The following is a 16595-nucleotide window of genomic DNA, read 5'->3' as shown; positions in this document are numbered from 1 at the left end:
AAAAAATTCTACATAAATTCATTAAAAACACTTTATAGGTAAACACTGTTAACCTGCATCTGAGCCTGCTGAAAAAATACCACACTACACTTCCTGAATGCAGAGTTGCCAAAAACATGAAATTTGTACATAAAACAAGAATGCAATATTTGGGGAGCACAATTTAGCAAATGCAAAAGGAGACGTATTTTTTAAAATATATTTTATTGATTTTTTACAGACAGAAAGGGAGAGGGATAGTTAGAGACATGGATGACAGAGAAACATCGACCAGCCTCCTCCTGCACACCACCCACTAGGGATGTCCTCGCAACCAAGGTACATGCCCTTGACTGGAATCGAACCCAGGACACTTCAGTCCACAGGCCGATGCTCTATCCACTGAGCCAAACCAGACAGAGCAAGGAGATGTATCTTATTATAAACTAGAAAAATATTCAAAACACTCATTAGCCAATAAATATAGTTAAAATTAGGACTAAAGCCCTGGCTGGTTTGCCTGTGGTTGAGCATCCATCCATGAAACAGGGAGGTCATGGGTCGGTTCCTGGTCAGAATTCATGCCCAAGTTGTGGGCTCATCCCCAGTAGGGGGCATGCAGGAGATACCCGATCAATGATTCTCTCTCATCATTGATGTTTCTCTCTCTCTCTCTCTCTCTCTCCCTCCCTCTCCGAAATCAATAAAAAAATATTTACACATAAAATAAGACTAAGGATGAAACTTTTAAAAAATATATGTACAAATGACCAACAGGAATAAAGAATGTGCTTTTGCTCACTACTCAACTGGAATCCATTAGGCTGCCTGTCACACAACTAACCACAAACCCTTAAGAGTTCGGTACAGCCGAAACCGGTTTGGCTCAGTGGATAGAGCATCGGCTTGCGGACTGAAAGGTCCCAGGTTCGATTCCGGTCAAGGGCATGTACCTGGGTTGCGGGCACATCCCCGGTGGGGGATGTGCAGGAGGCGGCTGGTCGATGTTTCTCTCTCATCAATGTTCCTGACTCTCTATCTCTCTCTCTTTCTCTCTGTAAAAAATCAATAAAATATATTTAAAAAAAAAAAAAAAAGAGTTCGGTACAGCAGGTGTTGTGACTAAAGATGTAGAAGGGAGCAGTGCAAACACCAAACCCTGCCAGCCACAGCAAGAACCCAGAAAACTGGAAAAATCTAGCAATGTATATAGGCCACAGGTGAGGACAGAGCACCCCCAGAGATGACGGGGCATGGGGAAATACAAAGGCAGGTCCCCGGAACCAGCCAGAGTGATGGTCTTACCCAGGGAGGATATAAGTTCAAAGTTCTCCAGCATCACATTCAGGTACAGCTGTCTCTGACCCACATCAAGGAGGCTCCATTCCTCCCTGGAGAAGTACAGGGCAATGTCCTCAAAGGTCACGCCAACCTGTTAGAATTAAGACAATTGAAACCAGAGCTGTCTCTCTGAGAACCCACACTCCTACTCCTTACATATCCCCCCACCCTCAACCTCCTCCAGGTCTCCCCAGTTTAGTGTGGACACCAGGCTCTAATGCCAGGGCTGGCTGCTCCTCAAAACAGTCCCATTAATCACTGTTATTGCCCTCAGCACAACAGATGGGTTTGGAAGGGGGACAGCAGCTAAGCTCTGAGCCATGCCTGCAGGTCCCCAGCCTTCCTGCCAAGCAATACCAAGGCAGTTTCCCAGATCATGTCTCCAAGAAAAAGACAAACCTGGGCTTATGCTTCACCCTATAGTCCAAACACCAGTCCTAGCTGGTTTGGCTAAGTGGGTAGAGCACTGGCCTGTGGACTGAAGGATCCCGGGTTCGATTCTAATGAAGGGCACAGGCCCGAGTTGCAAACTGGATATCCTGTAGGGGCCGTGCAGGAGGCAGCCTATGGATGATTCTCTTTCATTACTGTTGTCTCTCTCTCTCCCCCTCTCCCTTCCTCTCTGAAATATACATATATATACATACACACACTTATTTATTTTTTATTCTTTTTTTAGGGGGCGATTCAGAAAAGTAGGAAAGACATATAAGTTATATCGTTAGTGCCTTTCAAGCCTCAAAATTTAAACATGGATTTAAAAAAAAACTTCACATAGAGTTCACAGCTATCAGCCTACATTGTAAGCAAATAGCTGTGTGGGTTGGGAGCTTTAGCTTTTGAGTGTTTTTTGTAACTAAAGGACAGAGTGTGATGCATTGACAAGGTCCCATTCTTTCTATGAGCATCGTCCTTGCTGCCCATGAGTCTCTTCAACTTGACGTCTGTCTTAAGTGAAAATACTAACTTTGCTGGTTTTTGAGCAGGAGAGGTGCTAATTTCTCCAGTCCTTGTAGATGAGGGAGGGGCTCAGGACATTACCACCCCTCCCTTCTCCCTTAAGAAAGGATGGCTTTAGAGCGCTGAACACCAATAAAATTATCAGCACTAAGAGACCTTCTCAGAGCAGCTCTGCAGAGGTCTTTGTCTTCGCACAATCTGGAAATAGCCTCTAGATTCTGGGCTCTTTCTCTGCTAAGAGGAGCAAATACAAAAGGCAGGTCGTTGTCATCAGCTAAGGAGCGAAGGTCAAAGTAGTATTTGGCATAAACACCGGCAGGAACATTAATATTAAACTGAAGTAGCTCTAAAAAATGCCTTTCCATCTCATTCATGTCCTCAACGGTAATGTCCTTGAGAATCTGGCAGTAGTCCACATTCGATACAGCCTGGTCATCCCAAACCATGGAGGCAAGAATAACAGCTCCCAAAACAATTCTCCTCCAGTTCGTGGGACAAATGTCTATCTCTGCATAAGTTAAAAGTCCTTCTAAGCTGAAACCGGTTTGGCTCAGTGGATAGAGCGTCGGCTTGCAGACTGAAAGGTCCCAGGTTCGATTCCGGTCAAGGGCATGTACCTGGGTTGCGGGCACATCCCCGGTGGGAGATGTGCGGGAGGCAGCTGATCAATGTTTCTCTCTCATCGATGTTTCTAACTATCTCTCTCCCTTCCTCTCTGTAAAAAATCAATAAAATTAAAAAAAAAAAAGTCTTTCTAAGTAAACCAAAATCACTATCGCACATTCAGCTGTTAGCTGTGCAGCACTGAAGAGGGTCCGAACAAATCTGTAAATAAATTTGTGTTCAGGATCATGCCTAAAATATTCCTCCGGAACGGTTTCTCGTGTGAGTGGATGTGATCTCTCATCGAAAATATCCAAGGATCTATTTGCATCTCTGTTCTTTATGCGGTAATATATTGCTAACGTCACACATTGTACTGTGGTTCTAAGATTAGGCTGGCTGACTGTGCTGTCATCTAGAAATATAGTTGAGCATGAGCTATATTTTTTAGTAAGGTGCCCTGGAGATACATGGTTTACATAGTTGTTCTTATTCTTTCCTCGCACATCCGTTTGAGATTTATTCAAGAAAATTGTGCTTGCCCTTGGATGGTCAGAAGGGTTTGATTCCAAAGCTAACTCGTCCGGCATCTACCGGTCGCTGATGTGCTGCAGATGGTGGCCCTCGCCGGTGCCGAAACCCAACTGTGCGGGCTCCGGGGCAGCCGGCGAAGGCCGCCGCCTCGTAGACCTCAGACGGGTCGTCCGGCTCGGCCGGCCCCGAGCGCCGGCCCACGCTGGAGCTGGCATCCGGCTTCCCGCCAACAGGTCAGAGTGTTCCCCATGGGGTGTCCACTCTCCTCGCCGCGGCCGTGGCTGTCTCCGTTCGACCCCCGGCTCAGCCGTGCTCCGCGGGTACCCCTCCCCCAACAATGGCGCGGACCGCACCGGCAGCCCCCGGCTGAGCCGCGCAGGCAGGCTCGGCCTCGCCGGCCCGGCTGCACCTCCAGCCGCCGCGCCGCTACCGCCTCCCCCGAGTTGCCTAGTCTGTCTACACACTTATTTATTTTTAAGTCCCAATACCAGGTCTCTGGGACCATCAGCTCACACTTCCGCCAGATGTGTACACCACTGTGTAATGTCTACCCCCATCCCAACTTCAGATGCCAGGTTCACTGCCTCAGCTCTGCCCCTTCCTGCTCCACAGCACAGGACCTCTCTGGACTCACCCATGAACTTGGCACATGGCACCCAGAGAGAGCTTGTGAGGGTTCAGAAGGATCTACCACAGCCCAATTCCTGGTGGACCCCACTGTTGTGCCCAGACCTCAAGGTTTCCAAGACCCCCAGGGAGCCAGTCAGTCCGATGCAAAAGCAAAGAGTCCTTTTAATGCAAGCCAGTTTGCGCTCCCCGTTCACCAGACCCACCTACACATCAGAAAGTCCAGTGGCGGAGAGAGGGAGGCCTGATGGGAGAGGGGGTTTTATAGGGGGGTGGAGTGAGGGCAGGAGAGGGGACTGTGGGGCTCGCGGACGGATTGGCCAGGCGCGAGTAGGTACAGGATGTGGTCATAGTGATGGCGTGCACTTCCCTTAATTATTATTGGTTAGTCCAGAGAAACCCTGGGTGTGGCTAGCAGCGGGTCTTCCGGGAAGAAGCACATGGCTCTGTCCCAAAATGGAGGACCCAAGGCAAGATGGAGGGCGCACATGGCTCTGTCCCAAGATGGAGGACCCAAGGCAAGCTGGAGGGCGCAGTCCTCCCCCGGCTCCTGCTGCTGTCGTTCAACACGCCGCAAGGCAGGATGGCCCTCCCCCACAGCGCCTGCAGCCGGCCTGCGGGCGGACCAGGACTCCCGCAGCGGCGCGTCTGGGCGGCACAGGCCCAGCACACGGGGTGCAGCCGGCGAAACAACCCAGCTCCGGAAGAGCAGCATCCGCTCTGAGCAGGCTCGGCCCACGAGGCCGACGCACTGCAGCACGGCGGCCTCCCGGGGCTAGAGCACGCGCCCCACTCCGCTGCCACCGCTGCCGCACTGGGGCCAGGGGTCCACGCGGCCCGCGTGGGCCCGGCCCGGGGGGCAGCCTGCTCTGGGCTCCCGCTGTGAGCCGGGGAGCCGATGCCCGAGGCCAGCAGCACGGCTAGGCCGTGCCTCATTTGGCCTGGCTGCCGGCCCACGCAGGTCCCGGGCCCCGAAGGCCGGATGGACCCCCGGCCCCAGCGCCGGCGGGGAGCCGACCACGGGGGGAAGGGAGGAAAGAGCCAGGCAGTGAGGCCTTCCGCTCCCACGACCTCCCCCGTGGTCGGTCGCTGCCTGGCCCCACCCCTCGGCCCGCCGGCCACGCAGCGGGTCCGGACACTCGGACCGGCTCCGGGGAGGCCAGGCCCTACGGCGGCGGGCACGGAGGGATTCCAGAGCCCAGAGGCCAGACTCCTCCTCCTGCACCGCCCGGAGAGGGAAAGCAGGGCATGCGGCTCTGAAATCCTCCCTGCCGCCTCGGACCTTGGTTTCTATACTCAGAGCCCACGTCCGCAGGGGGACTTCAGATACGAGTCACCCCTGTCCACTGGGCCCTGCATTTCCTGTGTCCTCAGAAGCCACAACACTCCTCTCTCCCCTCCTCCTTCCTCAGGGTCCTTGGCGGGGACCTGAGCTGCGGGACGGGACAGGCGCCCTGAGCCCAGGCTGCAGGGTTGAGGGTCAGGAGGCGGTGAGAGCAGGTGTCGGGGGCGGAGGACGCGAACTCACCTCAGCTGAGCAACTGGGCAAGGCCATCGCCATTGGACGCCGTGCGCGGACCCCGGCAGGTGAGGCCGGAGAGGCGGGTAAGAAGCAGGGGCAGCGGAAGGGGATAAAGGGGCCTCTGTTCCGTCACGGACGTGGGTAACCCGGTGGCGTCAGCGAGTTTCACTCCCACGTGCGGGCTGAGCCTGTGAACACTCGGGCCTTCTCCCTCCGAGTATCCGCCACTGCCCCCGCCCACCTGGAGCCGTCCGCCCTGTACTGGAGTAGATTCTGGGTGAAGACCAATAGCCGCCTAGAGAGCACCGGAAGTCCCGCCCCTTCCCGCCGGTGACGTAAGAGAAAGGCCGTTTCTGACCCTTCATTGGCTTAGCTGGCGGTAGTCCTCACCAGGCCTTCTGGGTAATGTGGGTTCCAGCGTCCAAGAGGGTGATGGAAAGTTTTCCCATCTCGCTCCAAGGACAACAGCGACATCTGCTGGGAGGGACGCTGGGAAATGACCTTCCTCAGGAACTAGACATCTTGAAAATGGTTAAAAAAAGAGTCATTTTTCCTGGGAAAGACACTGGAGTACATGTTTATGAAAACACAATATCTGTGAGTCCAAAACAGCGACTCGTTAGAAGTATGCCTGCATTACAGTCTTGAAATTATTTTTTTATTCCTACCTCAAGGATATTTCCCATTGATTTTTATAGAGAGAGGGAGAGAGAGAAACATTGATTTTAAAGAGACACATTGATTGGTTGCCCCCTGCACACGTCCCATCCAGGGCCTGGGCGGAGCCTGCCGTCCAGGTAGGTGCCCTTGACAGGAATGAGCCCGGGATCCTTCAACCCTTCACCCCATAGGCGGATGCTCTATCCTCTGAGCCAAATGAACCAGGGGGTGAGTCTGGAAAGTTTGATCACACAAACGACCTACTTACACCATCATAAAGGTATGTGACGCATATAACACAAGAATGTGGGACAGCCCTACCCAGTTTAGCTCACTGCTTAGAACGTGGAACTGCAGACTGAAGGGCCGTGGGTTTGATTTCAGCCAGTGCTTGTACCTAGGTTGCAGGCTCTGTTCGGATGTGGTCTGAGTTTGTGCAGAGGGCTAACAATCGATGTGTCTCTCTCATATCTTTGTTTGTTCTCCCTGTCTCTAACTCTCCATTCTCTCTCTAAAAAAAAAAAAAGTTAAGAAATGCAGGACATATCTTTGAACTAAAAAAGAACTAAAAAGCATAATATAAACTTTAAATGGAATTACTTAATCTGACAAAGTTATTGGTTTTTGTTAATTGAAGATGCCACTGTAATTATCATAGTGAAAGATATTTTGGCCCTACAGACATATCAAAGGTGTCAGCTGAATTGTTTCAGGCATTCTCATGTGATAACACAAATATTCACAAATTATATTTAGGATAAATGAAATACATATTCATACTAAAAGCTGACCTATATATAGCTCAAAAACTTTAAAATCACATGAAATATTATAAATAACAATTACGGGCATGCATATGTGTAGTGAATCTTAAATTTCATAATTCTGGCCGAAACCAGTTTGGCTCAGTGGCTAGAGCGTCGGCCTGCGGACTGAAAGGTCCCAGGTTCGATTCCGGTCAAGGGCATGTGCCTGGGTTGCGGGCACATCCCCAGTAGGGGGTGTGCAGGAGGCGGCTAATTGATGTTTCTCTCTCATCGATGTTTCTGGCTCTCTCTCCCTCTCCTTTCCTCTCTGTGAAAAATCAATAAAATATATTTTTTAAAAAATTCATAATTCTATAAGAAGCTTGTCCTGCCGTAACCGGTTTGACTCAGTGGATAGAGCATCGGTCTGCGGACTGAAGGGTCCCAGGTTCGATTCTGATCAAGGGCATGTACCTTGGTTGCGGGCACATCCCCAGTAGGGGGTGAGCAAGAGGCAGCTGATTGATGTTTCTCTCTCATCAGTGTTTCTAACTATCTCTCTCTCTTCCTCTCTGTAAAAAAATCAATAAAATATATTTTAAAAAAAGAAAGCTTGTCCTACTTAAAAATTAGGACCCAGCCCGGTTGTATGAGCATCACCCTATAAAAGGGGGTAAGGCTTTGATACCAGGTCGGAGCACAAGTCTGGGTTGTGCGTTAGATCCCCACTGAGAGTATGCAGGAGCGGCCTATCGCTGATTCTCTATTATCACTGATGTTTCTATCTCTCTCTCCCTCTCCCTACCTCTCTGAAATCAATGAAAATCTATTTTTGAAAATTCAGAGCAAAAAGGACAGTGAAGCATAAACCTAAATGTGAACATGTCATAAAGACATAAATAATGAAGCAGAAGTGTTGAAAAAACTTTAAAAACTTATGAGAAATTATATGAGTCACCTCTTTTTTTAAAAAAAAGATATGGATGGCAGGAAGAAGCTGATCAATGATTCTCTCATTGATGTTTCTATCTCTCCCTCTCCCTTAATCTCTGAAATCAATAATAAATTAATTTTTAAAAAATGGAAAAAATATCCTCGGGTGAGAACTAAAAAAAATTAAAAACAAGCCCCAAAATAATTGATGTTTCTATCTCTCTCTCTCCTTCTGCCTTCATCTCTGAAATCAATAATAAATAAGTAAAGAATAAATAAATAAATAAAATGTTTTTTTAATCAATAAAATATGCTTGAGTGAGGATTAAAAGACAAAAATAAACAAACCCCAAAATCTTCTGACTTGGGAACCCTGTACAGAGCTCTTGTCCATAAAACATATTCTTGATGAAATCAAATCTCTTTCTCACCTCCTCTAAATGGGGACTTTAACATCTAATGCTAGTCATTCCTGAGTGCTGCTCATTTCATATTTCCACAGCCCCCGTCACCCAATGATTCACTATCACATAGAATATTTTCTTTTTCAATGATTGGCTCCTCCTTCAATAAAGCGTTTAAACAAGCTTTGTGGGGAAAGACATATCTCTATGCACTGCTGTATAACACAGGCCCATTCAGCCTGAGAAGCAGATGAGATCATTAGTAAAGAATTGTTGAACAATGAAACGACATGTGGTGTCTTTCCTTCCACAGTTCTAAATTGTTTTGCTCACACCTTACAAATATCTTCTCAGCTCACTTTTTTTCCTCAAGTTGTCATGAATGAGGAGACCTCACATGACACATGTACGAGCGCCTATAGGGTTAAGCCTGGGACTGACCTGTTGGCAAAGCCACAAACAGGTCCCAGCTTAGAGGGCATAGCCCTCTTAGCATAATTAGTCATGACCTTATGAGGCACCGAGATCTTATCTGGGTAGCAAATGGGCTGCAGGAGGTGTAGCAAGTGCTGCCAAAACAAGTGAAACTCACAAGAACATTGTAGCTATGGTGACCACTACCTTGTTTACCTTTGGCTATGAAATAAAGCATCAGCTTGCCCTCTGGATCCCTCTCTGTGGCCTTAGCCAGGCACAGGAGATCCACCTAGACCAGTGGTCAGCAAACTATGGCTCGCGAGCCACATGCGGCTCTTTGGCCCCTTGAGTATGGCTCTTCCACAAAATACCACGTGTGGGCGTGCATGTACAGTGCGATTGAAACTTCGTGGCCCATGCACAGAAGTCGGTATTGAGAGCTGCATGTGGCTTGCAAGCCGCAGTTTGCCGACCACTGAGCTAGACCCAGCTTATTCTCTTTGTCTTTTCTAAATCCTTCGCCGCCCTCAGGCTCACCAAACCCTTGGCTGTGCTGGCCCGGCACACTCACATTTGTAGAAAAAAGAATGTCATGGTAGCCACGTTTCCAGTATAGCCGTATATAAAGTTAATTCTCTCACCTCTTGGGACTCAGTGTCTTTAATTTACCCCCTATTGAGACCTACCTGTTGGCAGGTTTCATAGAGTCTCTTGTCTTCCAGCTATCTAAGCACTGCTCATTGTACAACTCCATTACGCCTTTCTGTAGTTTGCTCAAGCAATATTCTCTTCCATTAATAAAGTTCATTCCACATGCAGACACGGTAACTGCATGAACAGGTGAAATAATAATAATTTCTGATCAAAGTGGTGAGATCCTAGGATCCAAAATCTTTGTGACAGGTTCAGATGCCCACTTTCAACGCCTTCAATGTTGCCAACATGGTAGCCATCTTGGCAACAAATGTAAATTTGTGCCCTGGATGGTTTGGCTCCATGGATGGAGCCAAACCAGGGGTCATGGGTTAGATTCTGGTCAAGGGCCTGTCGCTCAGATGGAGGCTCCATACCTGGCCAGGTCAGAGCATGTGCGGGAGGCCACCAATCCATTTGTCTCTCACACATTGATGTTTCTCTCTTTGTGTTTCTCTCCCCCTCCTTCCACTCTCTCTAAAAATCAATGGAAAAAATCACCTCAGGTGAGAATTTAAAAAAAATTAAAATTTTAAATGCTATGTAAACTTTATTTCCAGATACATGTTATAATCTTAGGAAAAATATACAATATCCCAGAAAATACAATAAGCAATATGTAAAGTATTTTGGGGGTGCAGAGCACAAATGCAGAGAGCCCCATGGGATAAATTCTGAGAAACCGAAAGACATGGTCTCACACCATCTATTTGCTTTAGGTCTGCCTAATAGATCACCTCCATGTTTCCTCTGGACCTGTCTGGAGGATTGTTCTTTCATCACTGACTGAACACACTGGGCCTCCTGATGCTCATTTTAAGAGATTTGCTCCCCATGAATTGAAGAGTATGAAGACTGTGAATCTTGTTAAGTATTTGCATCCACCTTAGTGTCTGTATAGCAATTGGTGATTATGCACTTTTGGCCTTTTAGGACCATGAATTACAAGTGCATGTTGCAGAAGTACCTAACAAGTTTCTGATGAAAGTACCTGCTAAAACTTCCTACCAGAGTGGCCGGCGTAGCTCAATGGTTGAGCATCCACCTAGCAACCAGGAGGTCACCTGTGTAGATAGAGGAATGTTGGGGTCGAGCCCCAGCAGGTCCAGGGGTTCCCAAAGGTGTGGATGGAGTCGGCAAAGAATGAAGGACACGGAGGCAGCGTTCAGATCATCAGCCTAGCCAGGTTCTTTATTTTCCTGTTACATCTGTCTTTATATCATTTGATCCTATAAGCATGCTTCTATATCACATCATGGTATGTTTTGGGTAACTTTCTACAGTTCCTTGTTTCATTTCCATAGTTTCTTATCTGACCTTTGCCAAAAATCCTGTCTCTATCTCGTTCTGTTGATTTTAATCCTGTCTAGGTTAATCTCTGTGTTCCATTATAAGGGCTACTCCACTGCTCTACTGATAAACTACAAGGAAGTGACTGAAGGAGATTATCCTCCCCAGTAAAGGTTATGTCCTCCCAGCCTCGCTGCTCGCCTTCCCTGGGACTGCCCTGTGTTGGTGGGTCTCCAGGGGGATAGGCTTGGGTGCTTTCCCTGGTGGGCAGACCCCTGGGGATGTGGGCCCAACAAGTCCCAAATTTATTGCCAACAGTCTTAGTCCAAGTTCTTCATAAGAAGTACATGGTATTTCTGTAACACCAGGGGGTTTTACTGATTTATTCTCTTCCTTAGTCCTGTTAATCCCGAACTCTAGGGAAAAATCCCCACCTGAGGAAACAACCTTTCTCAGGGAGGTGGTTCTGGTTATAACACATAGCGCTAAAAAAAGGGGGAGCAAACATATTAAGAACAGTATGCCGTATACGCCAGGTTCCTTAAAACATATGCTATGCAGATGTTTCTTCCCTGCAGCGACTGTGTCAAGCAACAAGGATGGACCGGCCTCCGGCAGAGGAAGACTGCAAAGGACAAGATATGTTCAGATTGCCGAAACCGGTTTGGCTCAGTGGATAGAGCGTCAGCCTGCGGACTGAAAGGTCCCAGGTTCGATTCCGGTCAAGGGCATGTACCTGGGTTGCCAACACATCCCCAGTGGGAGATGTGCAGGAGGCAGCTGATCGATGTTTCTCTCTCATCGATGTTTCTAACTATCTCTCTCCCTTCCTCTCTGTAAAAAATCAATAAAATATATTTTTAAAAAAAGATATGTTCAGAATATGCTGCAGGGAAGACATGGTGAGCACAGTGGTCTCATACAGCCATTCTGGACAGAGAGGGCAGAATAGTGCGAGTAATGGGGCCTGTGCAAATAGGAGACTTGAGCGCTCACACAATCAGATCAGGATGCTGCAGGTCTCCAGGATCACTTCTGCATGTGAGGTTCCAAAATTCACATCCTGACTTTCTGCTCTCTTTCACCGAGAAAGTCAGAGCCATGTACCAACACTGTAAGAGACAGACTGAGGTATGGAAGTTACCTCAGTGGATGGGGCCACAGCCTGTCAGCCAAAAGGTGGGTGAAGGTGCAGAGATCCAGCCTGAATCACGGAGGCTTCTGGAGGGTCATTCTCCAAGGTGACATCAAAGGGAGACAAAGTGCAGGTCAAACTCAATAAAGATTCCCCTAAAAACCCATTCCAGCAGGTATCCCAGTGAGGACCGAGGGACAGGGCAGAAGAGCTGATACTTTACAAAAATTGGGGAGGAATCATTTCAACAATGGAAACAGCAGCTACACCTGAGCCACTCCGGTCACCAGCGTCCCGACCCAGAGGGCTTGACCAGCACTGGTAGACGTTGTCTGTGGCTCTGGAGCCAGAATCTTGGGTTGCAACCCAGCCTCTTATATCTGACACTTGTTTGCTGAGTAAACTTGGAGAACCTACTTCAGTTCTGTAATGGTGGATCTTCCCAGCAATTCCATAGTCATTTCGACTTCCCAGGTTGTGAGAATGAAAAGAGGAAATACTCAAAAAGGGAACACTGGAATCTTGGTACAGGAAAGTACTCAGTTTATTACTGTAATTGGTCCTCAGAGTTCTTCCTGTCACTTGTAACTCACTGAGATGCAGGGAGCTTTAGCAAGTGTGCAGATTTCTCGTTGGAGATCCTACACTGAGAACTTAAATGCCCACAGTACCCGCCTCCCTGCAGGTAAGTAAACGTGTACTGAGAAGCGCCCTTTCTTTGTCAAAAGCCCTTAAAAACTGAAGTGCTTGTTTGCATTGGGGAGCTGAAAGGTTCCCTTCCTGGGAATGTCTCTTAGGGCAAAGGCTGGTGTCCCGGGAGCCCAGACAGGCTGCAGACACACCTCCTGCACTGCAAATGGGCACCTTAGCTCTTGATCTAACAGCTTAGGGATGAAGACATACCTTCTACCCATTTTACAGAAAAGAAAGTGGAGGCTCAGAGCAGAAAGAGTGGTCATTTCCCTGTCAGTCAATAATATTCAGAAATTTGGGATTCAAATCTAGGGCTCCTGACAAACAGTATTACTGCCATACCATTTCCACCTCACTGGGCTGTGGGACTTTAACACGTTAAGCGCCCAGTCAGTCATCGGTGACTGACACTATTACTTTCCGTCCGGAAGACAAAACAGGCTGGGCCCTTAACGTGTTAAACCTCTGCCTATCAGCATGCCATGATCCCGCTGAGACTCCTCTTTTAACCAAAGAACCCTCATGACAACAGACAAGGAAGATACCCAACACTACAAAGCAAGGGCAAATTGCATTATCAGATGACTGGTCTTGTGAAAGTGATAGAGAACGTTAGTACTGTGCATTAAAATGTAAAATATTCACTGCATTGTGCATAGCATTTAAAAACAAACAAAAAATGTTCCCATGGTGAGGCTAGGTGGTTGAGTATCGAACCATGCACAAAGAGCTCCCCCGTTTGATTTGGAGTGAGGGCACATGCCTGGGTTGAGGGCTCCATCCCCAAGATGTTTTTATTTATTTTTAAAAATATCTTTTTATTTCAGAGAGAAAGGGAGAAGGAGAGACAGAAACATCAATGAAGAGAATCATTGATTGGCTGCCTTCTGAACACCCCCTACTGGGGACCGAGCGGGCAACCCAGGTGTATGCTTGTGACTGGAATCAAACTTGGGGCCCTTCAGTCCACAGGCTGATACTCTATCACCTGAGCCAAACCAGCTAGGGCTAAAATATGTTTTATTGACTTCACAGAAGGGAGAGGGAGAGAGAGAGAAACATCAAAGATGAGAGAGAATCATTGATCGGCTCCCTCCTGTACGCACCCTACTGGGGAAGAAGCCCACAATTCAGGCTGTGCCCTTGACCAGTATCAAACTAGGGCCCTTCAGTCTGCAGGCCAATGCTCTATCCACTGATCCAAAATGACTACAGCTATATTTTTTTAAAAGGTAAAAAATATTAAATCATATCATTCCAATATAAAAAAAATTATTTCCTAAATCAAAAATAGAACAAAATGAGTGAAATTCCAACATCCACCTGTGTCGTTCCAATGTGTTTTGTTAAAGAAAGTTGCCAAAAAAGCACATTAGGCAGAACATATGATCAGCAGTTTTAATAAAGATACAGACACAGCAAATACACATCAGACAAAAGACTCACCATAAATTTCTAGAAAAAATACAACCAAACAGTGAGGTAGCAGGACAAAGTTACCAAAAAAAATTGTTTACCTAAAGAATGATTGACCAAACAAAAGGTTCTCTAGAATGTGAATGTGTATCCCTCATAGACTGTTGTAGAAATGCAAAAACGTACAATCAGTTAATGCTTATTTTTTATTCTTAAAGAAGAGTTTATTAATTTTTAGGGAGAGAAGGGAGAGGAAGAGAAACATTGATGGAAGAGTGCCATATTGGCCAGCCACCTCCTGCACACCCACTTCCATGGATCTAACCCATAACCCAGGCACATATCCCCACTGACAATCAAATCCATAACCCTGTGGTATATGGGAAGATGCCCAAGCACTGAGCCACACCAGCCTGGGTAGTATATGCAGTTTAGACGACAATTTGCTAATCTCTGTAAATGTAAACATTCACCCAACAACTCAGATTATACAAATATCTGACAAAAGTCAATAACACTTATCCTATATAATAAAAGCCTAAAATGTTAAGTGTCTAGTCGGCCATTCAACCAAAGTGTAATATGCTAATGATATGCTAAGGCTGCTCAATTGCTCGCTATGATGTGCACTGACCACCAGGGGGCAGACACTCCTACAGTTAGGTAAGCTTTCAGCTGATCCAGCCGATCTGGACTGAGCAAGACAGGCCAGAGAAGCCCTGAAGCCCTCTCCAGGTCCCTCCCCAGCTCCGATCATACACTGGTGGGGTCCTGTGGCCTGGCATGCGCCCTGTAGCAACCCAGGACCCCTGGGGGATATCGGTGAGCTGGTTTCAGCCTGATCCCACAGGCCAGGCTGAGGCACCCCACTGGTGCATGAATACGTGCACTGGAAATCTGTATGCTATAAAGATTTATACAGAAATGTTTGTATCAGCTTTATTAAATAAATATTTATAAAAAATGGATAAACTGTTGGTGATAAATTCAAATATACAATTGTTTCTCAGGAAAAAAAAAAAAGATGAGTTAGTAATATATCTTTAATAAATCTCCAAGTGTGGATGAAACATAAATTAAAGCAGAAATATATTTAGGAAATGTAATCTATTAAAAAGGAATGTAAATCCATGGTTACTAGGAAAGCTGTAAAGAACAGGGAGAGATTAAAAGAGGTCATGAAGCAAGTTCACAGTTACAGATATGGTCAGGATTATGTGTATAAATGATGGTTTCAGTTTCACGCACATGTTAAGATTTATGGAACACTATACTTCACAAAAGCAACATCCCTGGACTAAAGACACCCTTTGTCTTTGTCTTGGTTTTGCTGCCAGCACACCAATGGCTCTGATGGGAACATATAGGAGGTGACAGGAAGCCACAAAACCTCGATTATATTCAATGACATTGATTGCTCTACAGAAGATAAACATGCCTGGAGTCCCTCAGATCTGTTGTACACACCACTCCTATGGTCTTTTCCTCAGAAACATTCCTGGATGCACAGTTAGATGAGGACCATTCCACTTGATGGGCTGCAGTCTCGTCCAACAACAACTAGGTCAGTGTTTCTGCAGTGAAAGGGTTTCCTCTCACTGCGATGGTCCTCCAACCAGTGACCATCACCCATGGAATTGAAGGCATCAGGGCACATGGCCCTCTGCAAGACCAGGGCAGGAGGTTCCCTTCTATTGTCTTAGTATCCCTTGAACAAAAGAAAAAAATTCACACTGCTCCCAAACATACTTGAGATTGTCACAGCTACCCCCTCTTTGGAGTGATCTCTGAGTCTCAAAGCACCCATCTTCAAATGAGGACTAGAGACTCCACAGTGTTTCCTAGGAAAATATGGGCAAGAATGTAAATTTAGAAAAAACTACTGAGTTAATTTCTGCATCATAGTCTTCCCCAAAGGGCAAAAATGTTTGAGACCTCATATAAGTTTTTCACCTCATCATGCTTGGAGAGCCCAGATCTCCTTATAAACTAACCCATAGAGTCAATAGAACACCCAACATTAAAGCAATCTTACGGAAAAGCCTTCATTATTTCAAAAACCAAAGAGACATGAGACTGGCAGTTCTTCCATTGATGACTTAGGCACTCAATAAATTAATCACTGGCATTCAGGGAAAGCATGTCCCTGAAAATGGCAGTTCCTCTGCAACATTATGTTTCCTGGGGCCAACAGTAATGAATCCTATGTGGCAACTCATAACAGGAAACAAGAACTAAGGGCTCAGGTATTCCTCATTTTCTTTAACAAATTAGACAAAGAGTTACCATCCCTGGGCACATGAGGACGGTGATTGATGCCATCTGTAGGGACCTTATAGGTGGTTCAAGTGAAATACCTTCAGCAACAGAAATATGCAGTGACATAGACCTGGCAACACCTCTCTGCATGTTAGAAAGTGCAACATAGATACATATGATACCAACACAAATACTAACAAACACAACAACAAAAACAGTTGGGGGGATGTTACATAATGTAGATGATTAAATGTATGAGATATAATTCCGACAAATGAGACTTCACAAATATTCTTATTCTATTGTTAAGTCCTACCTAAGAAACTACATTTCCTATACATCTAAGAAATTTCTCACATTTGGGCTCTTTTGTGCAGAGCAAA

At 46.6% G+C, this 16595-nt stretch overlaps 1 pseudogene across 1 annotated transcript; it reads right to left on the bottom strand.

Moving 5' to 3' along the window:
• Positions 1–2378: 2378 nt before the first annotated feature.
• LOC308531496 (cyclin-Y-like protein 1) lies at positions 2379–3667 on the bottom strand (annotated as a pseudogene). Its single transcript has 2 exons — positions 3035–3667; positions 2379–2809 (listed from the first exon to the last, which is right to left on the bottom strand). The product of its transcript is annotated as a cyclin-Y-like protein 1 (transcript).
• Positions 3668–16595: the final 12928 nt, after the last annotated feature.

This window comes from Myotis nattereri (assembly GCF_964212035.1).
Source record: "Myotis nattereri genome assembly, chromosome: 15".
In the NCBI taxonomy this organism is placed as follows: domain Eukaryota; kingdom Metazoa; phylum Chordata; class Mammalia; order Chiroptera; family Vespertilionidae; genus Myotis; species Myotis nattereri.
This window is presented reverse-complemented; position numbering and strand designations above follow the sequence as displayed.